This window comes from Xyrauchen texanus, chromosome 36 (genome assembly GCF_025860055.1).
Source record: "Xyrauchen texanus isolate HMW12.3.18 chromosome 36, RBS_HiC_50CHRs, whole genome shotgun sequence".
Taxonomy (NCBI): domain Eukaryota; kingdom Metazoa; phylum Chordata; class Actinopteri; order Cypriniformes; family Catostomidae; genus Xyrauchen; species Xyrauchen texanus.
In genome coordinates this window covers 24444001-24469746 of record NC_068311.1, presented here as the reverse complement: position 1 = coordinate 24469746, position 25746 = coordinate 24444001, and the positions used below count along the sequence as shown (strand labels likewise).

Here is a 25746-nt window from a genome sequence, read left to right as displayed (position 1 = left end):
AAACTATTTATTTTGATGGAATTTTGTTATGAAATTGAAATGTGTATCTTAAAAATAGGCAATTATTATTTTTTTGTGTACTGATGCTATTGTTTGAATGATATGCTTTATACGGTATCAAAGTCTCTCTAGGAAGTCAGTCCACTGTTGTTATATATAACATGTTTATCTCATAGAGTCTGTATGAAAAAGAACTGGCATTTATATTTTCCACTGCTGAAGCAGAAGTGGTTGAATGTTGTGGTGCATTTATGGGTGAGGCACAATATCCACCAACTGTCTCACAGTTACACAGAGCTAAAGGAAATGCCATCTGTTTTTATTTGCACGTTCTGCTGTAGGTAAGTCTGTGCTTGAGGGATGAATGCAGTAATTAGATTTAATCTGCTGAACACTTAATATACATTTGATGGATTTAATATTATATTGACATATTATAATATTGTACACTCAAATGTTTGAATTTATTAAAGCTGAAGTATTTAACTTTTTTCGATGTTAAAATACTTTCTCCTATCTCAACTTAATATGCAGATAAACTATAAGTAAGCCAGTCATAGGTTGATTTCCTTAAAAACTTTAAACACTGTGGGGCAAATTCATTCACACTGTTGCCCGTGTTATTTCAGCACAAAAAAAAACTGCTTCTTATTCACTAATCATCCGCAATCTAATTTAAGCATGAGAAATCAACACTGAAGTGCTGCGTCTGTAGTATTTAAAATAAGTCTTTGTTATTCTTTTCTGTTCAAACATGCCTCTTTTCTATGGAAATTAGGCTCGTTATATTAATGTGTTTTATTTAGAAATCGATGCACTATTTGCCCAATTAACATTGTGCTATTATTCCTTAAGGAAAACAGGCTGTGATGGTTGTGGCAGAAAAAATAGGTAGGACAACAAATAATAACAAAAACAAAAAAAAAAAAACATCCAAGGGCAGTCATAAGAGTGTGTATGTGTATGTGTATGTGTGTGTGTGTGTGTGTGTGTGTGTGTGTGTGTGTGAGAACCGACCGCGGTGCCATAGCTTCCCGAACAATTCAGTTCCTTTTTTCTTTTTTTTTTTTTTACCAAGAACCGTTACACCCCTAGTATATATATATATATATATAAAATACACTCTGATCAGATGCAACATTAAAACCACCTGCCTATATTGTGTAGGTCAACCTCGTGCCGCCAAAACAGAGCCAGAGCCTGCTACTCAGAATGATCTGGCACCAACAATCATGCCATGCTCCAAATCACTGAGATCACACTTTTTCCCTTTTCTGATGGTTTATGTGAACATTAACTGAAGCTTCTAACCCGTATCTGCATGATTTTATGCACTGCACTGCTGACTCATGATTGGCTGATTAGATAATCGCATGGATGATTGTTGGTGCCAGACAGCACTGCTCATCTCTTGAGATTTTCACACACAAGTCTCTAGAATTTACTCCGAATGGTGCCAAAAACAAAAAACATCCAGTGAGTTTTATATATAAAATATTTATATATAAAAATAGTCTATACAAAAGTTGAGTTAATGAGGAGTTTTAATTAGTAATGGGGAATAAAATTATACAAAATTAACCAGGCCTTAAAAAATAACTATAGCAATTAGTTATTTAAATTAGGCAACAAAATAAACTTAACTAAAATATTGTCAGTAGCACATGATGGTAAAAGGCTAACAGTAAACCTTGGTGAGCTCAGCTGAACAGAAATTTGACTCTCTTCTGCTCTTCTACTCTTAAAGTGTTCACTATATTTGGAATGGGAATCTAATTTTTAGTGTGTATCAAAAAAGTGCAAGTATTGGGACATACAATCACGTCATTATATCACGCCTTGCAGTGGCATGTCCAGACTTTTTTGATGATGGCACATTTGAGGCACAGACTCATTCATGGGTGGCATGAAGCCTAACTCAACATCCTTGATATGAATAATAATATATATATAGCTGCAAACAGCGATACCGGGGTCAAGCCAATTATTGGCACCATGAGCAGCAAAAGAAGCTTTGTGACATGTTTTTGGTTAGAGTCCGATCAACAGTGTATGAGGAGTTAGAAAAAAAAAACTATTAATAAAAAACAAAACTTTAATTTTAAAAATAAAAAAATAGCTACTTCTTAGAAATTTGTCCAGTATGTAGCACTGTTCTAAAGCTGGTCAGGTAGCATCTATACATGATGGTTATCATGCAGGAAAGCGTTCAAGAGTTACAAGCCAAAATATAAATGTTTCTATCTCCTGACCAGTGTACCAAAAACTGCAGGTAATCTCAGGGTCTAGTGGTGATGACACGTACCAAGTTTCTTCCCAATCCCAATGGTTTATCAAAATCCTGTGAATAACTTTTTGATGATGCAGGCCAATTTTCATGCAAATCGGACAAACAGTCTAAGAGCAGTTCGAAAAAGTAGGTTTTCAAAACATTTAAAAATGGCAGACAGGATCTGTCAAGACCAGTCTCATGACAGTAGGCAAAAGGAGTCAATAGCAATAAGCATTTTTATAAATAGCATTATAATTTTTGACGACAAGATGGTGCTGTCCCACATACCAAGTTTCGTAACAATATGCCAAGTCTTTCGTAAAATACAGCATTTTATGACTAAATTCAAAAACGCTGACGTCCAAAATGTCCGACATAGGAATTTTTCATGTAGTTGGGGTCACTATACCCCACTGAATCTAATGAGAACAATTTGATGATTTCATGAAAAACTGTTCAAAATTTATAAGCAAAATTGTGCTATTGTCATATCTCATGACCACTAGGTGGCACTATTCCGAAACTGAGCAGGCACCCTCGAGTCATGGTTCCTATGACAAGAAATAACTTTGGCATGAATACGCTAAAGCATTACAGAGATATACCCTCACGTCCATTATCGAGTGCTCTTCGTCGTATTTGTGCAACTTTTTGATCATGACATAATTGGTATCATTGTTCTCAGCATGAACCACGGAATCTATCAAGACTAGTCTCATGACAGGAAAGGAGTCAATAGCTATTTGTTTTTTTTAGAAATAGCGTTATAATTTTTGATCACAAGGTGGTGCTGTCCCGAAACTTTTTGAGTCCCTTCAGAGCATGGTGCCAAAGACACATACCGAGTTTCGTAATGATACGCCAAATCTTTGTAAAATACAGCATTTTATGACTAAATTCAAAATGGCCGATATCCAAAATGGCCAACATAGTAATTTTTCATATCGTTGGATCCGATATAGCCCATTGAATCTAATGAGATCAATTTGATGATTTTATGACAAACTGTTCAGAAGTTATAAGCAAAACTGTGCTTTTTACATATCTCGTGACCACAAGGTGGCACTGTTCTGAAATTGAGTAGGCACCCTCGAGTCATTGTTCCTATGATAAGTATTAAGTTTGATATGAAATCACTAAAGCGTTACAGAGATATACCCTCACGTCCATTATGCAGTGCTCTTCGTCTTATTCGTTGAAGCACCATTCGAAAACGTTATGGGCAACTTTTTGATCATGACATAATTGGTATCATTGTTCTCGGCATGAACCACGGAATCTATCAAGTCTCATGACAGTAGGCGAAAGGGGTCAATAGCTATTAGCGTTTTTAGAAATAGCATTATAATTTTTGACTACAAGGTGGTGCTGTCCTGAAGCTTTTGAGCTAAATTTATGACTATGACTAAATGACTAAATTTTATGACTAAATTTAAAATGTCCGACATCAAAAATGGCTGATATAGGAAAATGTGGTATTGTTTAACTCAGTATGTAGAACTTGATCTAAAGAGATCTCAAGAGTTATAAGCCAAACAAATCTGCTTTAGCTATATCCTGACCAGTAGAGGGCAGTGTGCCAAAAAGCTGCGGTCATCTCAGGGTGATTTCATTCCAATCACTCAAAATGAAAACGGTATGGTTTATCAAAATTATGTGAATTACATTTAGGCGACGAGTTCAAAAAAGTTGATTTTCAACAATGTGTGTGTGTTTTGTGTGTGTATAAATATAGTGGCAGCTTTTCCTTGTCTTCTCACCTGAACAATAATGCAATGGGTAAATGACATGAGAAGATGGTTAGTGGTGTTGTGCAGAGATATTTTTAATGACTTTGTGAAGTCATTAAAACTCTTGAAGTTTTATGAGCAAAGAGGCAAATCCACATCCACGACGTCTGTTTTAAAATCTCTCTCCTCTGACATCCACTGAACACTTTAAAATACTTGTGATAACTTTTGATAACTCTGTCATCTGTAAATACACTTCTCTATCTAATTACATGTTGATATCAACACCATAGAAATCTATATAGAAAAAGATAGACTGGAAGTTCAAAGACAAAATGTTCAAGATGGCTGTGCGCTAGTTTCTCTGGCACTTAAGTTTATTACATTTAACTTGGTCTCTACCAAACACAAAATAAAGGTAAGTATCAAATAATAATTTACTCAAATAACCCTAAAAAATAACAATCATATTTCCATCAACTTACAAACTGAATCCTAATTAATATAATACAGTAAATCCTAAATCACCTAAATAGACAAACAGATAAATGAAATGAATTATTTGAATGAACGGATCCCCCTTCTTAATGGCACAGTCCAATTTCCTCTGTCAAAATTTGAGCTGAAACTTTACTTCCCCTTCTGTCGCTCTCTCTACGTTGTGTCAGAAAAGCGACACTAGGGGTCTCTCTTGAGCACCGAATATACCTCTGATCTATGACAAAAGGAAAATGAGAAGTTGGCAGCTAGTATTTGCATACCCCGCCCCCGGACATACAGGTACAAAGGCGAGGCAAATGCTAGAGTTCATTCAGAAATTTTCTTCGGAGCCGATGGTTGTGCATGCTGTTCGTGTGAGATCACACCAGTTCCAGTATTCCTCTGATGCTCTGCATGCTGTTGGATTGATGGCGCAATACAGCAGCGAATTCTCCTTCTTGCACGGCAGTGCAATTGCCCCTGGGCGCTTCGACAGTGCAGAAACCCAAACTCTAAGAGAGTTGTTTAAAAGAGTGATTTTCTCTAAAAAGAGCAATACACAGCGGCGTTGAACGTCCTTTTCAGGACTAGTCTTTTTAAAGACGTGTTTCTGCCTCTGTGTAGTTTCTGGATGCGGTTGATTTCTCCCCACCTCCGACGGTCATAAAAGCTGCCTGGCGTACCTGGACTGCGAATACACACAGGCAGCGTTTTTATGAATGGTCTATGTTTTCAGGGCGAGAACAGCCATAACAGCATTGTGGTCGTAGGGTTTCTTTTGTCATGAGAGAAAGCCACTTCAGCCGCACCCCGCGCCTCGCCTCCTTCCCTCGGGATTGAAGCAGACGCCGCGGGCGATGGAGGCGATTTGTGGAAAATGACGGGCTGTGTTCGCCGGATAAATCCCCGCGAACCACCCACCTGCCCGGCACGCTTGCTGGCTTCTGTCCGAGCTCGGGATGAGCGATTTCTCTCCAATGGGTTATGTTCTCAGTGCAGTTCTTTTGTCATGAGAGAAAGCCACTTCAGCCGCCCCCGCGCCTCGCCTCTTTCCCACGGGATTGAGGCAGGCGCCGTGGGCGATGGAAGCGATTTGGGGAAAATGACAGGCTGTGTTCGCCAGGTAAATCTCCGTGAACCACCCGCCTCCCTGGCACGCTTGCTTGCTCCCCTCTGAGCTCGGGATGAGTGCGGCCCGCTTCGCGAGCGTGAGGTTGGACCGGAAAATCCCCTCCCCTCATGGCTATTTGATTGGTTCCACGGGCATGTGCACTGCACACAGCCACGCACCCCCTTCCGGTTCCTTTCTTCCTGGACGTGCATGACGAGCTGAGCAAGCCAAGCTTCCTCGCTCCTCCGCTCTCAGTACCCTCGGCGGTGGAGCGGTCCCAGACCACTCCCCCCCTGCACGCCATGGCCCTCTCCTGCAAGTCCACCGGGCCAAGGCACTCCAAAATTTGCCCTTGGGTGTCCTGTTCTTGACGTGCCACAGGAACTGCACTCGAACAGGCGATGACCACCCTCGTGGTCCGGAAACACAACACATGGACTGGACCTGGTCGCAGTAGAGGAGGTAGACAAAGCACGCTTTCTCAAACGCTCCCGTCTCCCAGCTCCATCCATTCGGCAACACCACATGACGACTCCACCCAGCAGTCCTCAGTGGTGAAGAAACAGACAGAGGCTATTTCACACATCCTGCCCTGCCGCAAACCTGCCGCCAGGGGCCATGCCCTGTCTGCTCGCAGAGGGCATCCTCCTGCGGCTTTCAAGAAAGAAAGAAAAGCGGTGCTCCGCCTCAACAAGTATGGGCCCAGCTCTCAGCTCTGGCGTCAAGCTCCCCGCAGAAGATGGACGCCCCCTCATTTCACGGACCCCCTCGAGGACCCGGAAGGCTCCCAGGCGCTCCTGAGATTACTAGCTCCGGAGCTGGTAAGACTACTCCGTACTACTACTGCGGTACTCACATTCTCAATAATAGAGCTATTTCCTTTTTTGTCTCTGAGTCACCTGGCCTGCAAATGCCATTCTCACGGCACTCTGCCGCCAGGCCTCAACAGTCCCGGCATGCTGGATGCGGCCACAGTCCGCCTTCAGCCCCACGACTGTCCCCCGGCCGGCCGGTTCTGACGAGTCTAGAGGACGCCTGCAACCGGACCTCCTCCTCCAGTCATGAACCCACCCCTGCCGGGCACGGAGCAAGGTAAGTGCTTTGAGTTTGTTCTCCGCACCAAAGCATCGGGACGCACCCTTGCCTCCCGACGCCACACTACCTGCTTCGCACCGCTGCGAAGCCCCCTCCGGGTACGTCCAAAATACTCGTCCCCTTGGTACCCCCAGCACGGAGTTTGGAGGCATGGCTTTCACTGCCCAACCCGTCACGCTGGCTGTACCGGACCATTCGACTTGGTTACGCAATTCAGTTTGCCAGGCCCCCTTCGTGGGCGTCCATTTCCGCAGTAGATGGCAAACATGCCAAATCCTTGCACAAAGACGTGATAGGGCCTGTCCCCCAACCGAAATGGAGAAGGGTCTCTACAGTTGTACCCAAGAAAGGCTGCGGCTTACGACCAATCTTGGACTTGCGAGTTTTTCAACCGAGCACTGCTCAAACTCCTGTTCAAAATGCTCACGCAAAAGTATATCTTAACATGTGTCCGGCATCTAGATTGGTTTGCAGCGGTGGACCTGAAGGACGCGTACTTCCACGTCTCAATTCTGCCACAACACCAACCCTTCCTACGGTTCGCATTCGACGGCCAGGAGTTTCAGTACAAAGTCCTCCCCTTGGGTATGTCTCTGTCCCCTCGCGTCTTCACGAAAGTCGCAGAGGCAGCCCTTGCCCCGCTCCGAGAAGCCGGCATCCGCATACTCAACTACCTCGACGACTGCCTCATACTGGCCCACTCCCGAGAGTTACTATGCGCTCACAGAGACCAGGTGCATAAACACCTCAGCCGCTTGGGGCTTCAGGTCAACCGAGAAAAGAGCAAGCTCACACTGGTTCAGAGCATCTCCTTTCTCGGCATGGAGTTAGACTCAGTCTCAATGTCTGCACGTCTCAACCAAATGCCTCGCAAAGTTCAAGCCAGGCACAACGGTCCCTCTAAAACTCTTCCAGAGGCTCCTGGGGCATATAGCTTCCTCCGCCGCAGACATGCCGCTGGGGTTGATGCATATGAGACCGCTTCAGCACAGGTGCTCTGCAAGGTCAGGGAGGACGAGGAGCAAGTCACACTAGTGGCTCCATACTGGCCCACCCGGGCCTGGTTCTCGGACCTCATACTCCTCACGACAGCCCTCCCTGGCGAGGAGGAAGGACCTTCTTTCTCAGGGGCAGGGCACGCTCTGGCATCCGCATCCAGACCTCTGGAAACTCCATGTCTGGTCCCTGGACGGTACGCGGAAGATCTAGCTGGCCTACCACCTACTGTCATAGACACGATCAACCAAGCCAGAGCCCCTTCCACCAGGCAGCTCTACACCCTGAAGTGGGACTTGTTCGCAAATTGGTGTTCTTCCCGGGCTGAAGACACACAGAGGTGCGCAGTTAGGTCAGTGCTCCTATTCCTGCAGGAGAGGTTGGAGGGGAGGCTGTCCCCATCCACCTTGAAGGTGTATGTTGCTGCTTTCGCGGCCCACCACGACGCAGTAGACGGCAAGTCCCTTGGTAAGCACGACTTAATCATCAGGTTCCAAAGAGGCACCTGGAGGTTAAATCCAAGCCTGTTCCCCTCCTGGGACCTCTCGGTAGTCCTCATGGACCTCCAGAGACCTCCCTTCGAGCTGCTAGAATCAGTTGGACTCAGGGCCCTCTCTCTTAAGACTGCCCTGCTGATCGCGCTCACCTCCATCAGAGGGTCGGGGACCTGCAAGCATTCTCTGTCAGCGACACTTGCCTGGAGTTCGGACCGGCAGACACTCAGGTGATCCTAAGACCGCGACCGGGCTACGTGCCCAAGGTGCCTACCACTCCCTATACTACAATCTCAGGGTTGAGTCAGTTTCATCCCATGTTTTCTCAGATCCGAGCCAGTAGAACTCGGTAACACACAGATGGGCTGGCCGGGTGAATCGCTTGCATATAGCGCCCTTTCCCTCGCTTGAGGTAAAATTGTGCGTCTTTTTTCCTAGGAGATTCCACGCAACTCAAATCCCTGGTCGATTCCTCCATAGCCCTCATGGGTTTGCAGTTCGGCAGAGGAACTTGCCGACCCAATCCACTGTGGGTACTCAAATCTACCCTGTACTGGAATAGGTGCTCCACAGGGTGAGGACTCCTACGCGGACTCCCCCTGTGTGTATTTTCCGCGATACGGTCCCCTTACGAGCGGACCCGCGTTTTCCTTGGTAAGTTTCGGCTGCCCACCGGTCGCGGTGTGTAGCAACTCCCCCCTCGCTGAGGCTGGATCTACCACCGTACCTCCTGTGTCAGACCACGTATCGCATGGCATGATTTAAATTGGACCCCTAGTGTCACTTCTCCGACACAACGTGGAGAGAGCGACAGAAGGGGAACGTCTAGGTTACGAATGTAACCTCCGTTCCCCGATGGAGGGAACGAGACGTTGTGTCCTTCCCGGCCACGTCGCTGAGCTGAGCCGCTGTAGTGGCCGGACCATTTCTGGCTCCTCAGAAAAATCCTGAATGAACTCTAGTATTTGCCTCGCCTTTGTACCGTATGTCCAGGGGCGGGGTATGCAAATACTAGCTGTCAACTTCTCATTGGCCATTTTTCATAGATCAGAGGTATATTCGGTGCTCAAGAGAGACCCCTAGTGTCACATCTCTGACACAACGTCTCGTTCCCTCCATCGGGGAACGGAGATTACATTCGTAACCTAGATGTTCTTCCTTTGTTTGACTGCTCACTCCAGAGTCACCAATAACTCTTCTACTTAAAACAATGATGTAATGATGACCCAGTGACCCAGCATTTTGATAAATGTTTTACAATTTCTCTTTTTAAAATGTCAGTAGAGTTTGGTGCATTAAATACATATGCTATAAATTGTTTATTGAAAAAGAAAAGTTTATTCATATTTTATTTGATGTGCTGTATTGAACTGTAAGACGTTTCAATCCATATTTATAGACAAAGGAGAGGAAGTTGTCATAGCCAAATTCTTAAAAATTTGGTATCTCTGAAATATATTTGTATATCTTTTTTTAAATGTATATCTTTGGTATCATTTGATATCAGGGAGTCCTCTGATAATACTCAAAGATTTATCACTGTAGCATTTATGGGCTCAGAAAAACTTAAAAAAATACTTTTCTACACAAAAATGAATTGCTGGGCATCAGGAGGATAATGACCTTTACAAATGTAAGCTTTAAGCAATGAAAGAGCTAATGAACACTGCTGTTATGCTTTATTTTAGTAGTTTCTAAATACAATATGTACACTTTTCTGTCTTGTGTAGGGCTGATACCTAGTCAGTGTCACTATATATGCATAAGCTCTGGTGGAACACACCCAACTGTGATACCCAGTAAAAGTTACTGTAATTTGAGAGCTAAAAAGCATTTTTTATACTGATTAACTAAGCATAACTAAAGCACCATGGCATGCGAAGAGGACTATAATGCTCTCATGTCTGGACTCGAGGAGCTTGATTTAGAAGGGAATGCAGTGCCCAGTGATCTTGTGCTAAACGGTGACCATGCCTTTCCACTTGCCATGAATCCAAGAGGTCAGGTCCTGATGGCTGCATCTCGTTATGGTCAGGGACGTGTGGTGGTGTTGGGACATGAGGAATACCTAACACGCTTCCCTGGCCTGGTAGGAAATGCCGTAAAGTGGCTCATGCCATGTAACAGTGAAGACTGCATTGTAGGGATTCAGAAGAAATTCTGTTGCGTAGCTGACAACTTGGTCTACTCCCAAATGAAGACAGAGATTGGAGACTTTCGGAATGGGTTAGCTATATATGTCTCTGATGCTTACAGTGTTGAGACCTGTGCAAAGGATTTGATTGCTTTCCTAAAAGCTGGGGGTGGTTTGCTAATTGCGGGCCAAGCCTGGAGTTGGGCTTATGCACATCCACAAGATAACACTTTGCTAAACTTTCCTGGAAACAAGGTGTGCAGCGTTGCAGGAATTTACTTCTCGGAATGCCCCGGGGAACTTGGCACATTTCCTGTGCCTAGAAATATCCCTTCTTGTTGGCTAGCAGTATCGTAAGTTCTGCATACATTTTAGTCTTTTACCCATTATTTTTCTAAACATACAAATGTTTTAAAATGTTTCTCTAATGGTGTTTTATTGTTATTTTTCAGAATAGTGAAGGTGAAATAGTGAAATAGTTTAAGTGTGACCTAGAATTTCTGCTACAAGGTGTGCCTGAGTTTGACATCCAAGGTGAGGCTTTGCCATCTGAAGTGATGGTGCATGGACCATTAGCATTTCCTATTGGAGTCACCCAAGCTGGAAAAGCATTCATTGCTGGTGCCTACTATGGCCAAGGGCGAGTAATTGTGGCAACCCATGAAAGCTACCTGGGCCATGAATCTCTGTCCACTTTCATGGTCAATGCTATCAAGTGGCTTGATGAAGGTCGTAAGGGTGTTATCGGGGTCCTACCCAGCCTTACAGCAGCCAAGAATGTACTGAGCAAATCGGGTCTAGATTGTCAGTTGACTGGCTTCAGAGAAGATCTTAGCGTCTATGTCTGCACTTCCTACAGTGATGCTCAGTGTGAACAGATCCAAGATTTTGTTGCTGAAGGTGGTGGTCTTCTCATTGGGGGTCATGCCTGGTATTGGGCCCAGACCCACCGTGACTCCAATGTGATGACCGAATACCCTGGAAATCACATTCTTAATAAGATGGGGTTGTGTATCTTGGCCAACACCTTGAGTGGAGGACTGTACAAAGCACCAGAGGTAGAGCTTATCTGTAGAGAGGGGTACCACTTTCGCAACATGCTGCAACGTTTTGCCAAACATGTAACCCAGGGGCAGGAACTGACTGCTCAAGAGCAGAGCTGCTTGAAGCAACTTGGCAGCGACTGTGCGAGTTACCTCCGCATGCAGGCTCATGACTCTGCTGCCTATACCTCAATGGTAGCACTTCTTTCTGAAATGGTGAAAAAGGTAGGTGTTCCGCAGGTGTGTAGTACCTGTCCTGTTGAAAGTGCCAAGGACTATCTGATGCTCCATTTTGGGAACGAAGTCTACAAAGTCTCACCTGACCCTGATTCCCTCCTGCCCTACATCATAAAGGACAGACCCAACCTACCCACTGTGTCCAGTGCAAGAGTTCGCATCAGTGCAGACGCTGCAGGTACGAATGTTTTCCTGCCAAATTAAGGGGGAATGCTTATTCCTTTTTTAAAGTAGCAAGTATTAGGTATTTTCTCACTGAGCTAAATCCTGGGTTAGCATAATATTTTACCACAGGTTAAAGAAACTTTCAACCCTGGGTTATGCAGTGTTTCACAAAAGCAATTTTGAAAGAGGGATAGCACCTCTTTTAACCCTGGGTTATGAAACCCTACTTCAGAGCATACACCTTTGGCACCACAATATGGGGTTACACCCAAAAACGTTGTCAAGCATTGTTATACATTTTTCACCTTCCTAAAATTATGTCCTAAGTAATTTTTTCAAGTTTCTAAGAAAATTTAGGCAAAAAAAATACTTAGGACATTAGTTTAGGAAGGTGACGATTTGAAGCTTCAGCCAATAATTACTACACATTTTCAATAACTAATCAAAATGTGGGTGCTAAAATTAAAAAAAGGATGTTTTCTGCAGCGCTTTTCATGTAGAGATCAAAGTGGCACTTGACACTGGTGTTGAGCAGTACGTTGACTCCTGACGCAAGTCATTTAAAAGCCCCTTAACAGCTAGCTGTTTAGCAAAATACAACTAATCAGAAACTGAATAGCAATATGCAAATAAAACGCTAACACAGGGGGAAAAACTAATAATAATAATAATAATAAATACTAACATACGGTAAAGTATGTAAACAAAACGGAACAAGATAATCTAGGATTGTGTTTACCCAGGGTTTAGAATGACCCTGGGTTAACAATTTGAACACTAAAAAGCCCAGTTTAGTTTAACAACCATTCATTTGTTTTATACAAGTTGTTAATTGTCTCTTAAATGTTAAATTACTTGTTTCAGGTTGTGAAGAATGGATAAGCACAGGCCTGTATCTTTCTCCTGGTATGAAGACATACATTGCACTACCTCCAGAGATCGTTGGGAAAAATTGGAAGGTGATCAGAAACGTTTATACACTATAGTGCATTCATTCTAACACGTTTCCATCAGAAATCAAGCAATGTATCTCTTGTATAGATATACTCATCCTACAACCTCACTGCACATGAAAAGGTCTGAGAGCGCGTGCGATTAAATTAAGTATCACTCCATGCAGGTGCAGATTGGTTGCCAGACAGATAACATTGGTGATGCAAATGTTCTGAAACGGGCACCTGTGGTTTGTGAGCACTTCCCCTTGAACACAGAAATGGTCCAGCTCTGGAATCTGTGGGGAGGGCTCATCTACCTAATTGCACCTCCCAAATGCAAAGTGGAGGGGGTAGAAATTGTCGTGCAGACCGCAGTTCAGGCCCCATACTTCAAATCTGGTAAGAAAGCTGAATGAATATTCAGTGAGCACCATTTGAATGACCTTGAAATGAATCAGTTTTAAAAAAAATTTATTTATATTTATAATATGTGTATATATATGCTTAATTTAAACATTGTTGCATCAAAAGTCATGAAGGTGTGTGGTAAAATTTGGAATCTGAACTTGCTCGTCACTTAGGAGAGACCAGTGTTGCAAACTGGGTGGGTGGGATTCGTCAGGCACCAGCGCCCTGGGCGGAGCTTGAGTTTGAGAACATCATCATCACATTGGAATCAGCAGTGATAAGGAATCTGGACCATCCCGATAAGGTGGCTTCACTTTGGGATTCCATAATGAGAGGCGTAGCTGACCTGGCGGCAAAGCCTGCCAAGTTCCCCCGCAAGGAGCGATTTGTTGCAGATGTTCAGATCTCTTGCGGTATGTGGTACTATTGAATACTTACAGTGTCTTTGTTTGGGTAAAGAGCGACCAACATGATTATAACGCTAAGGCCAGAAACAGACTGTATAACTATACAGATGTGAGTGCTTGGCCAATTTATTGCAAGACGTGTGGTTCTGTTGTGCATACTTCACATCTGTTCTTGCTTTATTGTGGTGGTAACAGATTTTAGTATTTAAGGGGGTTCACAGTTCTACTCAGTATTTAATATAATTGTGTTTATATGACAGTGCTTTTAAACTGGACGTGTAGTATCTAGAAGTTAACTTGTTTTATAAAATCTAACTTTCTCAGCAATATTCACTTCAAACTGCTGCTCCGCCTATGACAATAGTTTTCAAATTGAAAAGTGGCAACCAAATACGTCTCTAGCATGAAGAATTGAAAACACTGTAAAAAAGGCTTTAATTCTTTACTATACTCAAAATATGCTATTATTTGATTTATTTCAAGTTTTTGAAAGGTCTTATAAGTTGATGCCTTTAGCTGCACATCACCGCTGGTGGCAGTTCACCACCTCAGTGCAGCCGTTGTCAGGGTGATCCTAGTAACCATATTAAACACCAAACTCCCCTTTTCTCTTTCAGGCTTTATGCATTCTGGATATCCCATCATGATGCACTCCATCTCTGCCCCAGAATTAATGAACCCAGAGGCAGCGCGTAAAAGTGGTCTCTGGGGGCCCATTCATGAGTTGGGTCATAACCAGCAGCGTGGAGTTTGGGAGTTCCCTCCACATACAACTGAGTGTACCTGCAACCTGTGGTCAGTGTACATACATGAGGAAGTGCTGGGTTTGAACAGGGCTAATGCACATCCAGACATGACCCTAGAAAAGCGACAGGGTCGTGCTCGAGATTATGCCAAACGTGGCAAAGATTTAAAAAACTGGAGTGTGTGGACATCACTGGAGACTTATATGCAGGTATAAACAGATTGTTTATAATGATTTTTTTAAAATTAAAGTTAAACACATGTTTTTCAACATTTAAATGTTTTAATTTTTACATTTTGATAATGAAACAGTATAATTTTAAGACAAAGTTCAAAGCAATAATGCTCCATTGGTGAGCACTAATAAACTTTCTTCAAAGTTGTTAAATGATGGAGGGAAATTACATAATTTGATGAAGCTATTGTGAAATGTTAATAATATATACACTCTATTTCTATGTCTTACCCTAATATTTTTATACACCCTAAGCTTCAAGACAAATTTGGCTGGGATGCTTTCAAGAAAGTTTTTTCAGCCTACCATGATATGAGTGGAGTGCCAAATGACAATGCAGGCAAGATGAATCTATATGCTGAGACCTTCTCCAAAGTGGTCAACATGAATCTGTCCTGCTTCTTCAAAGCTTGGGGTTGGCCCATCCAGCCCAGCACTGAAGAGAAGATCTCTCATCTCCCAGAGTGGAGTGACCATCCTATGTGCCAGTATGCATAAGAACATCTGAGAAAGCTTTAAAAATTATATATATAGTCTGATTTGTGAAGTAATTGAGGTGGAAGGCAATGTATAAAAGTTGATGCTTACTTGGAGGGTCAAATAAAATAAATGTATTAAGCGTTTCTCTTTTAATTTAGTAAGCTTATAGATGGTAATTAATTTGTATCAAAGTGAGGAATAAAATGTGACTTTAATTTAAAATATTCAGAATTAAGACAAAAGACTTGCATGCTAAAACAGATCTTCACATTATGTATACAATTATTATTTTTACAAAAACATTTTTTATTTTGCAATTTACACATGTCAAGAAATGTAATAAAAAAAAACTTTTTAAATTGAAGAGATGTTTTAGTTGATTTCTTATTACTTGTCAATGCATTGGTGTCATAAAACATTTTAATATATATATATATATATATATATATATATATATATATATATATATATATATATATATATAAATATATATATATAATCTATCTTAAAACAGGACTTAATAGACATTACCTTAGCTTTGTGCAAATACAATTTCCCAAGAAGAGTTATTAATTTTACAGTGTCATCAATTATTAGAGAGCCAGTGTTACAGACCAAGAACAGGATCATAGTGTCCTCTATTGCGATTTGTTTATGAAATGCATAAACTATTAGCATAGATACCTGAATCCAGAAGTCTTTAGAGTGGTTACAGGTGCAAAGTAAATGTATCAAAGTTTCCAAATCAAGATTACAAAAGAACATTGTGGTGAGATGTCTACCTTAAATGTATTAAGGAAAGCGTTGCAGGGATTGTATCTATGCAACACTTTAAAAGGAATTTACTTTACCTTATTGGGCAGTAAAAATGTATTTACCTCACCAAATCTTATCTGTGGAAAGCATAGGACATTTTTGTTTCCATTTTACAAGTGCTTTTGGGGAACATCTCAAATCTTGTGATATGAAAATTACTACATTTCTTATCTAAGATGTTAATACCACCAATACAAACTGTTGGAAACTGCAGAACTACAGAACTGTACCTGAATTGTGATTTCACAAGATGAAGCACTTTATTCTTTAAATATTCTCTAAATGAAGATAAAATCCCTGAAAAAGAGATCAATTGCTTGTTAGTATAAACCTGAAACAAAAATAATTCCCTTTTTTAGCCAGTCAATGTTGATTATTCCGAAATATACATGATTGCGGCAAGAAATTGTGTTTGAAAGCTATTTTCCATGCGTCCAGTGCTTGTTTATAAAAATGTGCTAGTTTAATGGGAAGTTTACTACATTTGAAATCACACAAAGCAAACATTTTAACCCACCACACTTTTCAAAAGTCAGATTGGGGATATAAAGCCATCGTGTTCTCCTGAGCCAAGCAATGTTTTAACCAAATTATTAAAACAATTATATTAATAGTACTGAAATCGAGAGCATTGAATCTACTCTCTGAGAGACTTCTTATGACTGTATAATGTATATCTATGTATGAAATAATGTATATCTATGTTAAGACTGTTGACACTGAATATTGGGGAAATCTATCTAAATGAAAATCAGACCTCGTTAAAATGCCCCCATAAATGCATCCAGTACATAAGCGCAATGACAGTTTTCTTTAAACAAGTCTGTCATTTCTGTTGTTTTAGTTTAGTGTTGGTTTTTGGGGCACCACATGAGTCAGAGTAAAGGTGGAATCGCAACTTGGAACTAACAGGAAACAAATGATAAAAGAGAGAGAATTGAATAAAATTTGTCTGAATTGATCTTTTTAGGAGAATGTTTTCCTCCAGGAAGACTTATTTTTTATCTAATATCTCTAAATGCTGGATTTCACTACACAACTTTTAAAATCTGAACAGATTTTAAAACACTAGGCAACATCTATACGGACAAAAACTGGGCATCACAAACCAAATGACTGGGCATCACATCCTCCCCGACTGGAGGATCCAGTCACAAACTTCCCCTCCCATTCTAGGAATCGCAAGACAGATATAAACAAACATGGATATGGGAACTGGTTGTTGTTGTTGTTGTTGTTGTTTTTGTTGTTGTTGCTGCTACTCTGTGTTCTACAAAACATAGACACAGCAGGCTTGAAGTGTAAACGTGATACTGAAAGCTGATTCGCTTGAGTAGTTATCACTGACAATGATGAATGGAATACGTATATGCTATGAATATGGAAGGAGGCAATTTCATTTTGCCTCCGTTTGGCCTTTTCTGGACACTTTTTAAACAAAAGCAGATGAAGTTGCACCATTTGAATATCCATTTTGATTGGCCTGTTTATCAATGTGAGGAGGCTTTATGTCATCAGCCTCCTCTAGCTATCATATAGATTTACACAGTAATTTCTGTCTACCATGCATGAATGAAAAATAACATACATTTTCCATTAAAGGCATCTGAGTTGTGTATTTTAGTAGGTAAACCGATTAAAATAATGTTAATTTTGAATCCATTTTAGGAGGGCCAGCCTCATAGGCATTCATATATTATTCAGACCCCTTAATTTTATTTTGATGCGGCCTTATGCTAAAATGCTTTAAATTGTTGTTTTTTTCACATCAATCTTTTACATACCCCATTATGACAAAGCAAAAAAATGATTTTTTTAATTTTGCAAATGTATTAAAAAGAAAAAACTGAAAAATCACATTGTCATAAGTATTTAGTGTTTGCTTTGACGCTTGAAATTTAGCTCAGGTGCATCCCATTTCTCTAGATTATCTTTGAGGTGTTTTACACTTTGATTGGAGGCCACCTGTGGCCAATTCAATTGATTGGATAAGATTTGGAAAGGCACACACCTGTCTATATAATGTTTCACAGCTGAAAATGCATATCAGAGCAAAAACCAAGCCATGAAGTCAACGAAACTGCCTGTAGAGATCAGAGACAGGATTGTGTCAAGGCACAAATCTGGGAAAGCTTACAAAAAAAATGTTTGCTGCATTGAAGGTTCCCAAGAGCACAGTGGCCTCCATAATTATAGAATGGAAGAAGTTTGGGACAACCAGGACTCTTCCTAGAACTGGCCACCCAGCCAAACTGAGCAATCGGGGGAGAAGGGCTTTGGTAAGAGAGGTGACCAAGAACCCAATGGTCACTCTGGTTGAGATCCATAGATCATGTGTAGAGATTGGAGAAACTTTTAGATGGACAACCATAACTGCAACACTCCACCGATATGGGCTTTATGGCAGAGTGGCCAGACGGAAGCCTCTCCTCAGTACAAGACACACAAAAAGCACTTAAAGGATTCTCTGGTCTGCAGATCTGATGGAACGAAGATTAAACTGTTTGGCCTCAATTCCAAGAGTTATGTTTGGAGGAAACCAGATACTGCTCATCACCTGTGCAATACCATCCCAACGGTGAAGCATGGTGGTGGTAGCATCATGCTGTGGGGGTGTTTTTTAGTAGCAGGGTTGAAGGAAAGCTGAACACAGCAAAATACAGAGATATCCTTAATGAAAACCTGGTCCAGAGCGCTTTGGACCTCAGACTGGGCAGAAGGTTCACCTTCCAACAGGACAAAGACCCTAGGCACACAGCCAAGACAACACAAAAGTGGCTTATGGACAACACTGTGAATGCCCTTTAGTGACCCAGCTAGAGGCCAGACTTGAACCCAATCAAACATCTCAGGAGAGATGTGAACATGGCTGTCCACTGATGGCCATCCAACCTGACAGAGCTTGAGAGGATCTGCAGAGAAAAATCCCCAAATCCAGGTGTGCAAAGCTTGTCGCATCATTAAGGGTCTGAATACTTATTTCAGTGTGATATTTCAGTTTTTAGTTTTTAATAAATGTGCAAAGTTATCAAAAATCTGGGTTATGGAGTGTAGACTGATGTGGGAAAATAATTAGCGTAAGGCTGCAACATAACAAAATGTTAAATAAAAATATTAAGGGGTCTGAATACTTTATGAGTACACTATATGTATATATATATATATATATATTAGGGGTGTAACGATCCATCGATATGGATCGCTGCATCGATCCAATAACCAATGATCCAATGTTAACAATAAAACGTGTAAATATTGATATAGAAATTTGTTTAAGATGCACCTTTAATTTAATACTCTTGTTGTCAGCCAAGTCTGTACACATTTCCGTCAGGTGATTATGCAACCTTATTACATTCATTTCACTTTATGAGCGCTAAATATGCTTTTCATGTGGGCAGGGTCTGTGAAGCCAAATTGCGCTCTGCCATCCATGTGCGTGTGTCAAATGGGCTTCAGACAGCTAAACCAGCACCAACAAGCATAAAACAGCCTAGTTTCATGCTAGTTAATCTGGTAGCAGGGTATGATTCCATCTATTCTGAGGATAAGGTATTTCAAAATGTTGACATGTTAGAGCTGACAATCCACAACTTCAGAGGAAATCTCATAGTAGATGATCGGCCTTTATTCATACATGTTGAAGTGATGTTTGATTGAAGCGCCATTTAGACGAACAACCATTGACTTCGCGCGGGCAACTGTGCATGAGTAATCTGTCTTGCGTGCACAAATGGCTTTTAAAAGTGTAGTGCGAACACTGATATATACAGTTAATATTAATGAGTGCGAACCTTGGCATAAACCACAATTTACATTTTCAATAGACAGACAGACCAATAGATAGATGGATAGATGGATGATATGCTTGTACCTTGAAAATTCTGTGGTATTTGATGGTGATTGTTATTGAATACCATAGTACTTTTCAAAGTGCTACAGTATTACCATCTAATACCATTACTATGGTTCTGATCAAAATCAAAAGTGCGGCAAGTGACCCAGGGCCTCTTTCTACCAGGGGCTCCCAAAGACTCATGACTGCAAAATGAAGGTGAACACCATAGTCTTTGGCTAATACAGAGCAAGTTGAGCACTAGGGCCCCTGGAGCCATAGTGTGAGCTCATCGCTATGGACCCCACATTTCGAGCCTCAACGACTATCGGCCAGTAGCACTGACACCAGTGGTGATGAAGTGCTTTTAAAAACTCGTCCGGAGTCGCAACATTGCCACGAAGCCTACAGAGCGAACCGATCCACGAAGGATGCCATGGCCACAGCACTACATGCTGCACTGTCACACCTGGAGCAGCAGGGGAGCTATGTGCGGATGCTCTTCGTGGATTACAGTTCTGCGTTCAACACCATCCTCCCACACAAACTGGTGGTAAAACTGGGCGACCTGGGGATTCCACATTCCACCTACATGTGGATACATAGCTTCCTCTCGGGCTGCAGACAGAGGGTCAGAGTGGGCCGTCATACATCCACAGCCCTGAGCCTCAGCACTGGCTAACCCCAGGGCTGTGTACTGAGCTCCCTACTCTAGTCCCTCTACACACATGACTGTGCCCCTATCCACCATAGCAACACCATTGTGAAGTTTGCTGATGACACCACAGTGGTGGGGCTCATCTCTGGGGGGGGGGGGGGTGAGTCTGCCTACAGGGACGAGGTGGAGTGGCTGACAGCATGGTGCAGGGGCAACAACCTGCTCCTTAACACCACAAAGACCAAGGAGCTCATAATAGGAAATAAAATGGACACTCCACCACTAATCATCAACGGGGACTGTGAGGAGAGGGTGGCAGACTTCTGCTTCCTGGGAGTCTACATTGGGGAGGGCCTGACCTGGAGCACCAACACCTCTGAGCTACTAAAAAAGGCCCAGCAGAGACTTTACTTTCTGAGAATACTCAGGAAGAATAATATCACACAGAAAATGCTGATGTCCTTCTACCGAGCCTCCATCGAGAGAATTCTTACATACTGCATCTCTGCATGGTACACCAGCTGCACAGTGGCTCAGAGGAAAGAGCTGCAGAGGGTCATCAACATGGTCCAAAAAATCGCCGGCTGCCCTCTCCCCACACTGGAAGAACTACACAGCTCCAGTTGCATCAAAAAAGCACAGAACATTATAAAGGACTCTTCACACCCTGGACACTCTCTGTTTGAGTTGTTGCCATTCAGGCAGATGATTCAGATCAGTCAAAACAAGGACAAACAGATTCAAACACCTACAGCAATTACCATACTCAATACTGATAATTAATTATGAAGTAATACTGTTTACAATTGACTGTAAAAAAGGGGTGTGCAATGATGAAATGTACTTTTATGTGGGTATACTTGGGCAGTTTTTATATACAATATTTCTATTTTATTTTATGAATTTATGAATGATGTACTGACTGGTGAGCACTTTACATTTCGTTGTACTGGTGACAATGACAATAAATATCTAGAGGCCTTTGGCAAATAAAGCAAAAGCTGATCACAAGAGTCCCTGGCCTATCAGTGAAAAAAGTACAAGCTGTTTGCTAGGGCCCTGTGATGATTCACCATAAAGCATTCATCTGGGCCCCTTTAGTGCATTTATGATCAAATCAAATCAAATCAAATCACTTTATTGTCACCCTACCATGTACACAAGTGCAACAGTAGGTGAAATTCTTGTGTGCAGTTCCGAGCAACATAGCAGTCATGACAGTGACGAGACATATACCAATTACAATAAACAACATACTTACACAACACAATTTACATATCAAATGTACACATACTTACACAACACGATAATTATATACAGTACACACAATATAGAATACAATATAGAATACACAATATGCAATACAATAAGTAAGGAGTATATGAAATATATATATATATGAAGTAGTATATTGAGGAGAATATGTTGACAGTCCAGTGTGAGATTGTAGATGAATAAAGTGCAGTGCTAATTATTGATCCTGATAGATCAAGTGTTCAACAGTCTGATTGCTTGGGGGAAAAAGCTATCATGTATTCGGCTGGTGCGGGTCCTGATGCTGCGATACTGCCTGCCTGATGGTAGCAGTGAGAACAGCCCATGACTCGGGTGACTGGAGTCTCTGATGATCCTCTGAGCTTTTTTCACACACTGCCTGGTATGTCCTGGAGGGAGGGAAGCTCACCTCCGATGATGTTCCTGGCAGTTCGCACCACCCTTTGCAGGGCTTTGCAGTTGTGCGCGGTGCTATTGCCATACCAGGCGGTGATGCAGCCAGTCAGGATGCCCTCTACAGTGCTGGTGTAGAACCGTGTGAGGATGTGTTGGTTCATTCCAAACTTCCTCAGCCGTCTCAGGAAGAAGAGGCGCTGGTGAGCCTTCTTAAATATGATAGCTTGGTCAGAAAAGTAAATATGTAGCAAGAGAAGAACTCTCACATCCTAGGTTACATTTTTCAGCCATCTAATGTTGGCCAACCAAAACACAACTTTCCTAATTTGTAATAATATACGTAACATAATGTAACTATATTTTCCCTTGACATAGTTTAAAGGGCTTTTCACTATGGGAGAGAGGTGTGGGTGGGGGGCCCTATAGACGTGTTACTAGGACCTGGTGGGACCCTTGTACTAATTACTGTAGTGATAATCAGGCACCAACTGAAATAAACTGGGCCTTACATAAGACACCAAATAATGTGGTGTGATTTTTGATCACACGTCACCTAAGGTATATGTGTGTTTATGAATTTCAAATATGCCTCCCTCCATCCTCAGGGCACCAGCTAAAGAATTTAATTTCAACAGTATAAGAATGATCCAAGTAGACTATTCAATAAATTTGATATACTGTATATAAATTGTTGGTCATTTGATTAATCTAAAAGATTTGTGAGATTTGATGTGGATGATGAGATAGATATATGTGCAGATTGATTAAGTTCAATAATAATAAGTGCAGCAGAAGAGTCCATTCCTTAATCAAAGGGCAAGTGTTGGAGGAAAGTAATTCCTTGGTGGAATGATGAATGTTCTAAAGCAGTTAAAGACAGAAATGAGGGTGTTACCCTACACATTTTTCAAAGGAAAAGAGCACAGGCCACAAATGTTATTAAACAAGCTTAAAATAAATATTGGCAAATATTTTGCTCTACAACAGGAAGGGAGACACAACTTGGAGAAGTGTGGAGTTTACCGATCTATCAATATCCTAGTATTAAAAGGAGAAGGGAGAGTGGCGGTAACTGAAGAAGAAAAAGCAGAACTGCTAGTCTGCATGTTTCAAAGGGCTCATAGTTCAAATAATTTAGATGAAGAGTATAGAAAAAATAAAGAAAATTTTAGAGCAACATCAAGAGCTATATAATCGAAAACCAAGTGGTCAGACTGCTTTAGATGCCACTTTTGAAATGAGGGAACTAAAAAAGTACTGAAGAGGGTTAAACAAAGTGCCCCTGGAGATAGGATTTGTTATAAAACATGTAGATGAAGTGGTGCTTAAAGCAGTACTGGATCTTTTTAATAAAGTGTGGTTAGAATGACAGTTGCCTAGGACTGAGAAAAAGATTGGGGATGGGGGGGGGGGGGGGTGCTTATAGTAAACCATCTATATTAGATATTGTGTGGAGGCTTAACAGCATCCTATCAGTATAGATATTTTCCAGGCCAATCTACTTTGGAGGACGAATGTAAAGAAGGCCTTAGTAATGAAAGAGGTACTGGTGGCAGTACACTTTGATACTGAAAAGGCCTATGACATGATGTGGAAAGAGGGTCTTCTATTACAGCTGCAGAAGATTGGTATTGGAGGTAGTTCTCCTTCTGTCACTCACTCGACGTTGTGTCGATGTAGTGACACTAGGGGTCGATCTTGAGAGCCCGACACACCTTCAGATCTTTGATAAAAGGTCAATGAGAATTGGCAAGTTGAATTTGCATAACACTACAATGACATACGGTTATAAAGGGAAGGACGGCAGAAAATTAATTCAGACTTTTTTTCGGAGCCGAGCGGTGGCACTACAGCTTGCTAAGTCGTCTCGCTCATCACCACCTTCTCTCCTTCAAGCGTTTGCTGTTGGATTTACGGCGCTTTCCAGCGGTCTCTCTCCTTCTGCACTCCGCTGCAGATTACACCCCTGGGCGTTTCGACAGTGCTTTTGAAAGAGTATAATTTCTCTACAAAAGTGTGAACAGTGACGTTGAATGTCTTTTTAAAGACACGGCGCTGATGTGGTTGATGCTCAGGGCATTACATGGTCTTCACTGGGTACTGTCCCGCTAGGTAATTCACCACGGGAAGCCCACCCCGTAGCGTAGACCCCGAAGCCGCCGCCAGGCGCCATCATTTGCGGCATTTAGAATTTCAGCCGCCGCCAGCCAATAATTTCGTAAGCCAAATTGAGCCGCCATCTGATAAAGTTTGGCTGAGCCGGCTAGAATTATTTGCATCAAATAATAATTCTATCACATAGAGACATACACACACGAAATATATAAACAATACACGAGATCTGTTTTCCCACTGGATTCATAACAGCACAGTCTTGTGCTCGTTGCTATGATACACAGACTCACAGTGAATTGACGACCAATTAAAATTGCTCGTTTTCCGTACAGAAGAAGCGATGCATTTTTTTCTCGCACTGAGGTGAAATGGCGGAAAGAAGCAAGCAAGGTAATTTTGATCTCACTTCTCACATACTTTCCTAATTCCTACTTACTTTTTTTTAACTTAGGCCTACCCAGACTTTTGTTAAATCTTCAGGGCACGGTTGCACAAACACCTGAATCAAATATTGATGTTATGAACCAAATATTCTGGAACGGAGAGATTTATAGCACTGAACGTGATATTACTGCAGTAACAAACCACCGTTTCCACATTGCTAATTCACGACGCATGCTTCAGTGTACATTGAAGTGAAATGTGCAAAACTTTGTCCAAAATAATACTGATAGCAGTGTGTGTTTATATTAAGGCGAGACACGGCAGGCAAAAACATCGGTTTTTTTTTTTACTGGTCAATTTTGAGATTTTTGGATATTTGTCTTCAATAACATGTCTTCTTTCAGACTTGTGGTGAAAAAAAGTCCGAAATACACATTTATTACACTTCATCTGTTTGCGTCTGTAGATTTCTCATAAATTCAACAAATGTTTGCGTTCTTAATCAACATAGCCTACTTCTCCGCGATCTCTGCCGTCACTCACCCTCTCATCACATGCACCGTTAGGAAACTCTTTCTCTTCTGTACAATCCTGTTGGATCCAAATATGGTCATTTCCTTTTTATCAGCAACCAATCATGAAAGTAAAAAGACTGAATGCGCGATCTCATTGGCTGATGATAAATCTTTAAAGCCCGTTTTCTCAAAATAACCTCTCTCTCATACTCCAAGTCCGAAATCTCCACTTCAGTAGTACCTAGTTATATTATGAAGACATTTACAGAGGGATTTGTAAATATATTATTCCTAAAACATGGCGAAAATCATTATATTCTGATTTACAGGATAACAAAAGTAGATATCCATAAATCCCTCTGTAATTTCTTTCCCATCTAATATGTGAACACAATGAAAAAAATATTTTTAACCTGGCTTTATCCAATACTCAGATTTCGTTTTTTAAAATATATGCAAATTAGCACATATTTAATTAGATATTGCCTAATTTGCATATTTAAACATTAAATTAAAGAAAACTTGTAATACATTTTTTTCTCATCTTAATGTAACTAATCAACTGGGAAAGTTTCATAGTGATATCTGCTAGTTAAACATTTTACCCTATTCACCCGTAGTGTCTCGCCTTAACTATAAAGTTGAACAGCGAATTACTGTACATGTCATAAATATATGCATAACGTTACTCCGTGAAGTTTGCCAAGTGTGCATTCTTACACAGCATCAGGGACATTATTCACTAACGTTACAGTGGCTATTGAATGCGCCTAGCACTATAGCAAA

At 41.5% G+C, this 25746-nt stretch overlaps 1 pseudogene; it reads left to right on the top strand.

The window, feature by feature from the left end:
• Positions 1-290: 290 nt before the first annotated feature.
• Positions 291-15208, top strand: LOC127629816 (TRPM8 channel-associated factor homolog; annotated as a pseudogene).
• The last annotated feature ends 10538 nt before the right edge of the window (positions 15209-25746 follow it).